Below are 12,650 nucleotides of genomic sequence, written 5' to 3'. Positions count from 1 at the left end.
CTGCTGACAGAATCTTTTGCCAAGCCTAGTCTCACTCAGAATTGGATAAGAAGAGAGTTGATAGTACAAGGATCAGTATATTCATTAGTGTAAAACTCTCTTAGAGGTCACATGTTAGAAAAGATCCTGACATGAGAACAAGCATTCATAAAATAAAAAGATAGTTGGTAATTTTAATTTCCTATAGTATAAGTTTCAAATGTATTTGTATACATACCATATATGTGCTTATGTCTTGGCATTTATCTGGCCTATGGGAAGCCCTCAGAAAATGTTTCTAAGGGAGTGACACAGTGTGTCCTTTAAGTTGCCTTGGTTGTGTGAGTAAGAATGAAACTGTAGAGTTATTGATGAATAGAACTGAGACTAGGACAAATTTATCTGCCACATCAGTGATTCTGAAATAGGGCAGAAGGAGGAGATGTTTTGTAATCCAATTTATTTCTCTTTAAGTCGCTTACTTAAATAGTAATCACAGTATTCTTCACACATGAATATAATATGTTTGGTATTGCTATTAAACAGGATGTGGTTGAAAATGCTGATTCATGTTTTGACATTCTTTCCACACTTACTGCAATATGGAGTTTGTCCTCTGGTTAATGGCATTGACCATGATTGGTAGCATCTGGCTCAGATTACTGACTCTGTCTCTGACTTTGTGAGCTTCCTGACTACTTCACTTCACACAAGTATGTATATTTCTCAGTGCTGCTCACTCTTTTTAAAGTCATGATAATATATACATAACATAAATTTGCCCATTTTTAGGAAAATGGTTCAGCAGTGTTAAGTATATTCACCCTGTGGTATAAACATCACCATCAGACATCTTCAAAACTTTCACACCTTCCTAAATTAAAACTCTGTACCTGTAAACAATAACTCTGCATTTCTATACCCTCTAGTCCCTGGCAACCACCATTCTATTTTCTGCTTCTAATATGCACTACTCTAGGTAGCTCATATGATTGGAATTGTTCAATATCTGTCCTTTTGTTACTATCTCATTTCACTCATACAGTGTCTTCAGGGTTCATCTATACTGTAGCCTATTTAAGACTAAATATTCTGAGTATATACTATATTTTGTTTATTCATACACTTGTCAGTGAACATTTGGGCCATTTTAATTGTTTGGCTAATGCAAATAATGCCACTCTAAGCATTGGGATACAAATATCTCTTTGAATCCCTGCCTTCAGTTCTTTGGGCTGTATTCCAGAAGTAGAATTGCTAAGTCATAAAGCAATTGTATATTTCAAGTTTTTGAGGAACTGCCACGTTTTTCCATAGTGGATGTACCATTATATATTCCTACTAGTAATACACAAAGGTTCCACTTTCTGCACATCCTTGCCTACATGTTGTTTTCATTCTTTTTTTTAATACTAACACAGTGGATATGGAGTGATATCTCATTGTCATTTCCTTGATACACACTTCTGTGCCATTTGTGTATGTAAGAAGCCAACAAATACAAGACTTCTAAGCTACTTCCATTTGCAAATAGGTGTTATCAAACATGATTGCCACCTTGTATATGTGTTCTCTGTGTGTTCTGTCTTGGCACACTCTTTTAACCTATTCACTTGAAAGAACAACTGAAACTAGATCCACTCTTCTCTCAAGTCTCCTTAAAATTTTTTAACCTTTTGCAAGACAGGTTAACATCTCAAACTTAACATAGTCAAATAGAGTGTATTGTTGTCTTCTTTCCCTCTGGATTTCCTCTATCAATTGTGGACTTATGGTCCCTCTTTATTTCTTACCTTGTTGGATTCTGCTATTTGTACTAGCTCTTTGATGTGCATCTTTTTCGTTCACCAAAGGACATCTCTCCAGTTGAATTACACGCTACTTCTAGACTACACTAGTTAAAACTTCTCCTAACCAGTGTTTGTGTTCCTGATACTTTCTTACTCCCCAATATTCTATATTTTTCTCTGCAATTATAGAATTATTTTCCAAGTGCAATACTGATCCTTTCACTCTTTTCCTTATGTGATTGGTGGGTACTAATACTCTTCGTAGGGAATAAAATTTAGCTTTATTGTAGCCATATCTCCTGTTCTTTACTTTATTTAGACTTTTGGACATCATTGGGGTGTGCTCCTGAAAAACATCTAAAACAAAGGTCCCTAATCTGGATTATAATCATGGGTACCAGAACCCCTGATTGTGACATACACGTGTGTTCCTTATTAAGGGTTCCATGGCTTTACTTAGATTCTTGATGGAATTCATGATATAAAAAGCTATGAAGTTCAGCCCTAGAGTGTCTTAACCATTTTGCTCATACTTTTGTTCACATGGCTGGAATTTCCTGTGTTGCCATCTCTCTCTTTCTCAATCACATTGCCTACTTTTAAGGTCTGCATCGTATGCTTCTACTTTTGTTTTTATGCTTGCAGCTTACTTACCTCTTTAAATTTCAGTTATTTCTGTATCTGTTGTCTTTCATCCTCTAAATTGTAATTACCAAGCTACAGGCCACTGTTAGTAAAGATATCCCACTGAGCCTGATAATTCATAGATTTATATGTTTATATATACGTACATCTGTTATCCTGGGTTTTAGAGGCAGTATAACCCATGGCATTTTACATTTAAAAAGGGTTTCTTAGAGCAGAGCACAGTGGTGCACACCTGTAATCCCAGCAACTTGGCAGACTGAGGCAGAAAGATCACAAGTTCAAAGTCAGCCTCAGTAACTTAATGAGGCCCCAAGCAACTTAGACCTTGTTTCAGAATAAAAGTAAAAATTGTTTAAAAGTTGGGAATGTTGCTCAGGTGCCCCTGAGTTCAGTCCTCAGTAAATCTCCTACCCAACGCTTTCTTACTCCCCAATATTCTATATTTTTCTCTACAATTCTAGAATTATTTTCCAAGTGCAATACTGATCCTTTCACTCTTTTCCTTATGTGATTGGTATAAAAAAGAAAAAGGATCTTCGGACTTATAAATTCTGGAACCTTTGTACAAATTGTAGTGAAAAATCAAGTTTATCCATCTTACCTATTGCTGTACTTCTCTCATTGCTATACAGTTTCTTGTCTAAAGTGAGTTCTCTGAGAGTGCTGTCTGCTAATTCTATGGATGTACCAATTTGTAGCTGATAGTTTTAAGAAAGAAGTCATTCTTTTTTTTTTTTTTTTTTTAAGGAATGCATTTTTTTTCTCACATTTTTTATTGATGCATTATAGTTGTACATATTCATGGGATTTGTTGTTACATATTCATTCATTCACTCAATACACAGTACAATATAATTTGGTCAATATCATTCCCTAGCACTTCCCCCATCCTGCCTTCCACCCCTTGCCCCTTTGATCTCCCTTTGATTTCCATGAGCTCCACTCCTATCTTTCTTTTCCTTTTAACTCTCTAGCTTCTGTGAATGAGAGAGAATACATGACCCTTACCCTTCTGAGTTTGACTTATTATACTTAATGTAATGGTTTCAAGTTCCATCCATTTTCCTGCAAATGCCATAATTTCATTTTACTTTATGATCGAATAAAACTCCATTCTGTATATATACCACATTTTCTTTATCCATTCATCTGTTGATAGACATTTAGGCTAGTTCCGTAGTTTGGCTATTGTGAATTGTGCTGCTATAAACACGGGTAGGCATGTATCATTATAGTATGATGACTTTAATTCTTCAGTGTAAATACCAAGGAGTGGTATAGGTGGGTCATGTGGTTCCATGTCTAATCTTTTAAGGAACTTTCACGCTGATTTCCATAATGGTTGTACTTATTTATAGTCCCACCAACAGTGTAAAAGTGTTCCTTTTTTTCCCACAACCTCTCCAGCATTTACTATTACTTGTATTTTTGTTGACTGCCATTCTGACTAGTATGACAGGAAATCTCAGTGTAGTTTTGGTTTACACTTTCCTAATTGTTAATGATGTTAAACATTTTTTCATATATGGGCAATTTGTATTTCTTCTTTTGAGAAGTGTGTTTAATTCATTTGTCCATTTATTAATTGTGGGTTATTTGATTTTGGTATAAAGTTTTTTGAGTTCTTTATATATTCTAGATATTAATCAGAAGAATTGCTAGCAAAGATTTCTCCCATTATGTAGGTTCTCTCTTCACCTTCCTAATTGTTTCCTTTGCTGTGCAGAAGCTTTTTAATTTGATGCCATCCCACTTATTAGCTCTTGGCATTATTTCCTAAACATCAAGAAGTCCTATTGAGAATATCATTGCCTACTTGAAAGTTGGAGTGTTTACCCTACATTTTCTTCTAGGAGTTGCTTTGTTTCTGGTCTAATTCATAGGTCTTGGTTCCATTTTTGAGTTGATTTTTGCACAAGGTGAGTGATAAGAATATAATTTCATTTTCAAAGATGCCATCTTGTGCTAGATTTTGCAGTCTTTCTCTGGTACAGAAGTCCTGAATTACCTGAAATTTTACTCTTTTTCAGTATAGATTTTATTTTTAAATGTTTATAAGTTAAACCTGCATTTAGAAAAGAGAACTGACTGAATATGTGCATCATCTGATATTTAATTAGATGACATCTAATTAGAAACAGCAAGCCTTCTCAGCATGTTACTGTTTATAAACTTTTGGTGATAAAAAACACAGGCTACTTAGTAATAGACAACCCCAAAACAAATAAAAACTTTGTTTTGAAATATAGCATTTCGATATTTAAAACATTGATAATCCACAGTTGCGTTTTAGTTAAGTTTCATTTTGTTTGTTTGTTTGTTTGTTTATTATTTAGTACTGGGGATTGAACACAGGGGCACTCAACTACTGAGACACATCCCCAGTCCTTTTTAGTATTTTATTTAGAAATAGATTTTGCTGAGTTGTTCAAGGCCTTGCTAAGTTGCTGAGGCTGGCTTTGAAACTGTGATTCTCCTGCCTTAGCCTCCTGACCTGCCAGGATTACAGGTTTGTGCCCCCACCTCTGGCTTAAGTTTCATTTAAATATACTTTCTTTTCTACATATTTTTATCTAAATTAAGCAGTGACATTGTCTTCTAGTACATCTTTACTGGAGATGTTATCGAATACACTTTGCCTCCCCTCCCCCCCTCTCAGGTGAGTACTGAAATTGAACCCAGAAATGCTTTACCACTGACCTACATCCCCAATCCTTTATTGTTTATTTTAATACAGGCTCTCTCTCAATTGCTTAGGGCATTACTAAGTTGCTGGGATGACCTCCAAACTTAATCCTCCTGCCTCCCAAATAACTAGAATTATAAGCGTGCACCATAGCACCTGGCTCAGATTTAGTCAATGTAATATGAATATTAAAAATGCAGTAAGTAGTTATTGAATCCTTACTTTTAATTTTCTTCAAAATCACCGAGGATAATAAATTTAACGATTACTCATTACGCCTACACCATGAACCACACACTTAATACTCAGTGGGGAGAACCATGGAATGAAAGATAGGATTCTGTTCTCAAGAAGCATTATGTCTTGAGAAGAGAAAGCTATAAATACAACATAGTTCACATACAGGGACACGCTCCCCAAATCACCAAGACTCACCGAAAGAAGGAAGGCAACAAATCTGAGCATGATGAGCATCTTCATAATGTTTTCCCTCCCTAGAAAGTAACCAATAGATTAGAAAATATTTCCCATTTTTAATCAAATAATTGGTTTTGGTACTGGGAATTGAACCCAGGGTCTCTTAACCACTGAGCCACATCCCCAGCCCTTTTTTGTATTTTATTTAGGGACAGGGTCTTGCTGAGTTGCTTAGGGCCTTGCTAAGTTGCTGAAACTGGCTTGGAACTCGAGATCCTCCTGTCTCCTGAGTTGCTGGGATTACAGGAGTGTGCTACCGTGCCCATCAGAAAATATTTTCCATTTTAAAAGAAAATCATACTGAGGGAGAGATATGGGTCACACCTGTAGTGATGACTGCAATCAAAAAGACAGATAAGAACAAAAGTAAATGTTGGTAAGGATGTGGAGAAATTGTCAAATGGTGCAGCTGTTTTGGAAAACAATCCAGGAGTTCCTCAAAATGTTAAACTTATATGCATAACCCAGCAGTTTTTCCTCCTAGGTCTACCCCCAAGAGAAATAAAAACAAATTTTTCCCACAAAACCTTATATACAGATGTTCATAGCATTATTATTCAAAGCAACCATAAAAGTGAAAAAACACAAATGTCCACCAGTTGATGAATAAATAAATAAAATCTGGGAATGTTGTTTGGTGAAATATTATTTGGCAATAAAAGGAAGCACTAATACATAGTAAAGCCTGGATGAGCCTTGAAAAACACTTTGCTAAGTGAAAGAACTCAGTTATAATAGACCAAATAATGTATGATTCCATTTGTATGAAATGTCCACTACATGTGAATCAGTGGAGACAGAAAATAGGTTGTGGTTGTCTAGGACTAAGGGAAAGGGTTGGGATGGGGCATTTACTGCTAATGTGTACAGGTTTCTTTTCGTCAAGATGAAAATGTTAAAAAATTAGGTAGTAATGATGATTACACAACTTTGAATATACTAATACTGTTGAATTATACTTTAAAAGGGATACGTTTAGTTATGTGACTTACAACATAATAAACGTGTTAAAATGCTTACATAAACTCACATTAAAAATGCAGTGTGACTTCCTAGATTGGCTCCTGGAACAGAAAAAGAACACTAGTAGAAAAGCAAGAGAAACTAAATAAAACCTGGAGTTACTTCCATAGCCTATACTATTTTGTCAACTTAAAATAAGAATATATATATATATAAGAATATATATGTATATATATATATATACACATACACACACACACACATATAATATATAATTAGTATTATGTTTTCGTACCAGGAATTGAACCCAGGGGCACTTAACCACCGAACCACATCCCCAGGGTTTTGCTAAATTGCTCAGAGCCTTGCCAGGTTGCCAGGTCTGTTTTTGAACTTGGCTATCCTGAGGCTGCCTCATCCTCCCAAGCCACAGGGTTTACAGGCATGCACCACCACTCCTGACTTCAACCTAAAATTATTACACAATAAATTTTACAAACATAAGATAGAACATTAGTAGGAAAGCAAGTATGAGAAACTATTATTCAAATACAACCACTCAACTGAAAATAGAATTGGGCTTTTTTTTTTTTTTTTTTACCACAGAGCTGTGATTTTTATCAACATACTTTTGGTTGCCACTATGTTTAAATTTTTTTACCATTACCTAATGTACACTTAATTGTCAAGAACTGTAATGGGTCTGGGATTTTACCTTACTTAAAAACAAACAAGTTAACTTGGGTCTTAACAGTTTCATGGTTGCTGGCTGCAGTCATGGGACTCCAGTTACTCCTTGTCACTCTTTGCACAGCAAACAGCATGAACATTGTCTTCATGTAGGTTCCTTTTACTTCCCAAGGTTCATGAAGGCAGTAGAGAGGGTAGCCAAAATTTAAAAATGGGCAGTAAGCCTTTGCCTTGATGGAAACATGCAAGGCTATAAACAAGCCTGCCCTTCACTTCAGAAGGAAAGAGTATCTTTATCTTCCAGGGTTGTTTGATATGCACACGTTCTTAGAAAGATAGTGTAGAATAAAAGGACAGTGAATTGGTGCCTTTGCTCATCAGACGTGCAAAACTGCAAGAGACCCATGGAAAATTGTTTCCGTACACTGTGTTCTTGTTACAGAGTGTATTCACTTAAAGAGATTATATTTTAATTGTGTTATTTCTGTTTTTGTAGTATTTGTTATGTATTATTTGCAAAATGTGAAACACTTTTTGTAACATACAAGTGCCTTAAGTGACAGAAAAAGCTTAGAGAGCTTGTTAACCTCTTGGATATTTAAGGCAAGGATATGTTCAGTTTACTCATTGGCCATAGAATATAACAAGTTTGGTATTGAAAAGGTGATGAAAGAAACATTCTAAGGTATAGAATTTTAGTAAGGTTTTCTAAAAGTAGACTGACAAAATTTGTTGAAGTTTGTGGAAGCACGGAGGGAGGGAGCAATACTATAATTCAGCGTGTTTCATTTCCAGATTCTTTACCCTGTGTTTAAAGAACTGGTAAGGTTTTGTTGTTTCTAGTAACTAAATTTGTTGACTCTGTTCATGCAGCCCCTTCCTGTCACTGGAATTAAAAAGGGGTTTAAAGCTTTTGTCCCCAAATTCCAACATCACAAAATGATACTCCATTGAAATGTGATAATTTTGAACCCTTATTTTTACTGTTAACACAGAAATTTCACAGTAAGCAAATCGTGGCTCACATCCAATGAGATGCAGTTTAAAAAGAAAATCCGTGTCTTCTTTATTTAAGAAAATGTGTTGTTTCACTTCTTTGATAGATATGAGTGGGGTTTTGTGAAGTTAATGAATTTATGGTAACTTCTTTATTGTGTGTAACCAGTTTAAATTTGGGGGAGGATATTTTGTATAATCCCCAGGAACCTGCTAAAAATTTTCAGAATCATTTTCAAATTTTTGGCATCATTTTATAACACTAGGAAATGAAACAGTTATGGCCTCTGGCCCTTGCTGCCTCTTTTTTCTGTAGTGGTAAAATAGCTGAAACTAGCAAATGTTTTGTTTCATATGGTTCTAAGTTTGCATTTTGGTTACTTGAAAGTAATTTAATTCTTTTCTCCTGTTGTCAGTTATTTATGATTCTAAAAAATGTTCCCTTTCTGCTTCATGTCTTCTCACTGAAGTGATCAAAAGTCTAGGGGTGTACATACTATATCCTACAGGCCATTAAATAGAATCATAGCTTCTATGTTTAATACGATAAATACTCAGTTACATGAGAATTTGGGTAATCCTGTTCATATTATTTACAATGACAGCTGAGTGAGTTCTAATGAGATTAGGGGTTATGATATTAAGGTGTTTCGGAGTTGTGAAGACTAAAATTTATATTTTATACTTCACTTTTTAAAAAGAAGGTATAATTTGCCTGTAATAAAATTCACCAGTTCAGGGTTGGGGAGGTAGGTCAGGGGTAGAGCACTTGGTTGAAGATGGATAAGGCCCTGGATTCAATCCCTAGCACAGGAAATTTTTTTTAAAAATTCATTTAGGTTTGCTTGTGTTTAAGCAAATGTTAAATTGTATAATCACTGCACCATTATGTAGGAATCTGTAAGTTCAAAAGATCCCTTCTCTCCCATTGTACTCAATTGCCCTATCCAGTCCTTGTTAATCACTAATATGCTTTCTTTTTACTTATTTATTTATTTTTTATTGTAAACAAATGGGATACATGTTGTTTCTCTGTTTGTACATGGCGTAAAGGCATACCATTTGTGTAATCATAAATTTACATAGGGTAATGTTGTTTGATTCATTCTGTTATTTTTTTCCCTTCCCTCCCACCCCTCTTTTCCCTCTATACAGTCCTTCCTTCCTTCATTCTTGCCCCCCTCCCTAACCCTAACTCTAACCCTAACACTAACCCCTCCCACCCCCCATTATGTGTCATCATCCACTTATTAGCGATATCATTCGTCCTTTGGTTTTTTGAGGTTGACTTATCTCACGTAGCATGATATTCTCCAATTTCATCCATTTGCCTGCATATGCCATAATTTGATCATTCTTTATGGCTGAGTAATATTCCATTGTATATATATATACCACAGTTTCTTTATCCATTCATCAATTGAAGGACATCTAGATTGGTTCCACAATCTGGCTATTGTGAATTGAGCAGCTATGAACATTGATGTGGCTGTATCTCAGTAATATGCTGATTTTAAGTCGTTTGGGTATAGGCCAAGGAGTGGGATAGCTGGGTCAAATAGTGGTTCCATTCCAAGTTTTCTAAGGAGTCTCCACACTGCTTTCCAGAGTGTCTGCACTAGTTTGCAGCCCCACCAGCGATGTATGAGTGTACCTTTCTCCCCACATTCTCGCCAACACCTGTTGTTGCTTGTGTTCTTAATAATCGCCATTCTAATTGGGGTGAGATGGAATCTTAGGGTGGTTTTGATTTGCATTGCTCTTATTACTAGAGATGTTGAACGTTTTTTCATATATTTGTTGATTCCTTGTAGATCTTCTTCTGTGAAGTGTCTATTCATTTCCTTAGCCCATTTGTCAATTGGATTATTTGCATTCTTGGTGTCGAGTTTTTTGAGATCTTTATAGATTCTGGAGATTAGTGCTCTATCTGAAGTATAATTGGCAAAGATTTTCTCCCACTCTGTAGGCTCTTTCTTCGCATTGCTGATAGTTTCCTTTGCTGAGAGAAAGCTTTTTAGTTTGAATCTATCCCAGTTATTGATTCTTGCTTTTATTTCTTGTGCTATGGGAGTCCTGTTGAGGAAGTCTGGTCCTAAGCCGACATGTTGAAGCTCTGGACCTACTTTTTCTTCTATAAGATGCAAGGTCTCTGGTCTGATTCCGAGGTCCTTAATCCATTTTGAGTTTAGTTTCGTGCATGGTGAGAGATATGGGTTTAGTTTCATTCTGTTGCATATGGATTTCCAAATCTCCCAGCACCATTTGTTGAAGAGGCTATCTTTTCTCCATTGCATATTTTTGGCCCCTTTGTCTAGTATGAGAAAATTGTATTTATTTGGGTTTGTGTCCATGTCCTCTATTCTGTACCATTGATCCATCTTTCTATTTTGGTACCAATACCATGCCGTTTTTGTTACTATTGCTTTGTAGTAGAGTTGAAGATCTGGTATTGCGATACCCCCTGGTTCACTCCTTCTGCCAAGGATTGCTTTAGCTATTCTGGGTTTTTTATTCTTCCAGATGAATTTCATAATTGCTTGCTCTATTTCTGTAAGGTACATCATTGGGATTTTAATTGGAATTGCATTGAATCTGTATAGCACTTTTGGTAGTATGGCCATTTTGACAATATTAATTCTTCCTATCCAAGAACATGGTAGATCTTTCCATCATCTAAGGTTTTCTTTAATTTCTTTCTTTAGTGTTCTGTAGTTCTCATTGTAGAGGTCTTTCACCTCTTTTGTGAGATTGATTCCCAAGTATTTTATTTTTTTCGATGCTATTGTGAATGGGGTAGTTTTCCTAATTTCTCTTTCTGAAGATTCATCACTTATGTATAAAAATGCCTTAGATTTATGTGCATTGATCTTATATCCTGCTACTTTACTGAATTCACTTATGAGATCTAAAAGTTTTCTGGTGGAATTTCCTGGTTCCTCTAAGTACATAATCATATCATCAGCAAATGGGGATACTTTGAGTTCTTCTTTTCCTATTCGTATCCCTTTAATTTCTTTGGTCTGTCTAATTGCTCTGGCTAGAGTTTCAAGGACGATATTGAAAAGAAGTGGTGAAAGAGGGCATCCCTGCCTTGTTCCAGTTTTTAGGGGGAATGCTTTCAGTTTTTTACCATTTGGAATGATATTAGCCATGGGCTTAGCATAGATGGCCTTTACAATGTTAAGGAATGTTCCCACTATCCCTATTTTTTCTGGTGTTTTGAGCATGAAGTGGTGCTGTATTTTATCAAATGCTTTTTCTGCATCTATTGAAATAATCTTGTGATTCTTGACTTTAAGTCTATTGATATGGTGAATTACATTTATTGATTTCCTGATGTTGAACCAACCTTGCATCCCTGGGATGAAACCCACTTGATCATGGTGTACTATCTTTTTAATATGTTTTTGTATGCGATTTGCTAAAATTTTGTTTAGAATTTTTGCATCGATGTTCATTAAGGATATTGGTCTGAAATTTTCTTTGCTCGATGTGTCTCTGTCTGGTTTAGGTATCAGGGTAATATTGGTTTCATAGAATGAGTTTGGGAGGGTTCCCTCCTCTTCTGTTTTATGGAATACTTTGAGAAGTATTGGAATGAGCTCTTCTTTAAAGGTTTTGTAGAACCGGCTGAGAACCCATCAGGTCCTGGACTTTTCTTTGTTGGTAGGCTTTTGATGGCTTCTTCTATTTCATTACTTGAAATTGGTCTATTTAAATTGTGTATGTCCTCCTCGTTCAGTTTAGGCAATTCACATGTCTCTAGAAACCTGTTGATGTCTTCGAAATTTTCTATTTTGTTGGAGTATAGATTTTCAAAATAGCTTCTAATTATGTTTTGTATTTCAGTCGTGTCTGTTGTGATATTTCCTTGTTCATTCCGAATTTTAGTGATTTGGGTTTTCTCTTGTCTTCTCTTTGTTAGTGTGGCTAATGGTTTATCAATTTTGTTTATTTTTTCGAAGAATCAACTGTTTATTTTGTCAATTTTTTGTATTGTTTCTTTTGTTTCAATTTCGTTCAGTTCAGCTCTGATTTTAACTATTTCCTGTCTTCTACTACTTTTGGTGTTGGTCTGTTCTTCTTTTTCTAGGGCTTTGAGCTGTAGTGTTAGGTTGTTTATTTTTTGAGTTTTACTTCTTTTATTAAATGCGCTCCATGAAATAAATTTTCCTCTAAGTACTGCTTTCATAGTGTCCCAGAGATTTTGATATGATGTTTCTTTGTTCTCATTAACCTCTAAGAATTTTTTAATTTCCTTCCTAATATCTTCTGTTATCCATTCATCATATAATAGCATATTGTTTAATCTCCAGGTGTTGGAGTAGTTTCTGTTTTTTACTCTTTCATTTATTTCTAACTTCAATCCATTATAATCTGATAGAATACAAGGTAGTGTCTCTATCTTCTTGTATTTG

General features: G+C 35.4%; 1 protein-coding gene across 11 annotated transcripts in view; it reads left to right on the top strand.

Moving 5' to 3' along the window:
* The window catches only part of Akap13 (A-kinase anchoring protein 13), a 358,212-nt gene that overhangs the window by 235,954 nt on the left and 109,608 nt on the right, over positions 1-12,650 (top strand). The window lies entirely within an intron of this gene.

Source organism: Sciurus carolinensis, chromosome 2 (genome assembly GCF_902686445.1).
Source record: "Sciurus carolinensis chromosome 2, mSciCar1.2, whole genome shotgun sequence".
NCBI classification, from domain to species: Eukaryota; Metazoa; Chordata; class Mammalia; order Rodentia; family Sciuridae; genus Sciurus; species Sciurus carolinensis.
The sequence above is the reverse complement of the archived record's forward strand: the minus strand, read 5'-3'. Positions and strand labels throughout refer to the sequence as shown.